General features: G+C 30.7%; 1 non-coding gene across 1 annotated transcript; it reads left to right on the forward strand.

The window, feature by feature from the left end:
- Positions 1 to 484: 484 nt before the first annotated feature.
- Positions 485 to 557, forward strand: Trnav-aac. The gene has a single exon. It is a non-coding gene; the product is annotated as a tRNA-Val (tRNA).
- Positions 558 to 1,314: the final 757 nt, after the last annotated feature.

Below are 1,314 nucleotides of genomic sequence, written 5' to 3' on the forward strand. Positions count from 1 at the left end.
AAAAAAAACGAAAAAGAAAAAAAGATAAACCTAATTTTCTAAAAGCACCGACTAACAAAAATAACGAAACACGCACCTCATCCATTACGATCTTATAAAAGAGATATGACTGCTCAAATGTACTATTCTATGGTATATTATTATTTATAAATGTATTCGTTCCAGTATTCAATTCTATCTCTAATAGCCCATAAATAGTTCAAGCGGTGAGAATGAAACAAAACATAACTTTACATCACTTTTTATCTCAACTTAAAACCTTACTTAATTGAATGTTATTAATTGGTCAAGCGGACCACGAAAAATAGTGAATTTAATGAATTGAAATTATGTACACTTCCCTAAAGCTCTCCGTGGCCATTTCATTTGTCGCCGAGAATCCAATCCGATTACACGACATTTGAAAAACGGCAAAAAGGAGGGAAAATTAAAAAAAAAGAAAAAGTGGGGTTGAGATGGGAAGTTAGTGCCCGAGGGGATCGAAGTCACGATAGCTCAAGTGGTAGAGTAGCGGCGTAACAAGACGAAGGTCGTGGGTTCGAATCCCGCTCGTGACACTGACTTTTTTATCTCAACTTAAAACCTTAATTAATTGAATTTATTAATTGGTCAAGCGGACCACGAAAAATATTGAACATAACTTTACAGTTACATTATAAAATATAATTAACTTTACATATTGTTCAATCATTTCAATTAATGTTAGATCTTAATGTAAAGTTAGTGCAATTTAAAAAACAGAAAAAAAAGAAAATTTTTTGAGATTGTATATTTTAGTATGCCAAGACAGTCAATCTATAAATACATTTACTTATTTACCAACACTGTTACAGTTTATTTAAATTTTGTGTTTAGTTCAATAGCTAAGACTTAAATTTCTACAACTCCTATAATCAAAGTGAATTCTTAATAATATGCAGTTTATTTTTCAAAGTTTAAATTAATTATGTAAACAAATAATTCGAGAATTTTTTAAATTTATGCATTATCGTCCCTGACATAAGATATAAAAATATACTAACTTGACGATGAAAATAAAGTGTTAGAAATTAAAACGAAATAACTAGATTAAGCTGTATATATATGTTCCCGGTGATTTCCTTTGAATTTAATTCCAGATTTTGTCTCCAAAGTATTAAGGGTGCTTAAATAGCTTTCCATTAACACAGAACGGGATAAAAACTTAATTTCCATAGCAAGAGAACGGCCGCCAAGGCCTTCGAGTAATTAACTAGATTATTTTATCTTGGCCATTCACTTCACCCACTCCTCGAGCTGTTTAAGATATTTAAGTAATATCCTTGGAGGAAAACG

The sequence above is a fragment of the Cimex lectularius genome, unplaced genomic scaffold, assembly GCF_000648675.2.
Source record: "Cimex lectularius strain Harlan isolate CLEC.00 unplaced genomic scaffold, Clec_2.1 scaffold389, whole genome shotgun sequence".
NCBI classification, from domain to species: domain Eukaryota; kingdom Metazoa; phylum Arthropoda; class Insecta; order Hemiptera; family Cimicidae; genus Cimex; species Cimex lectularius.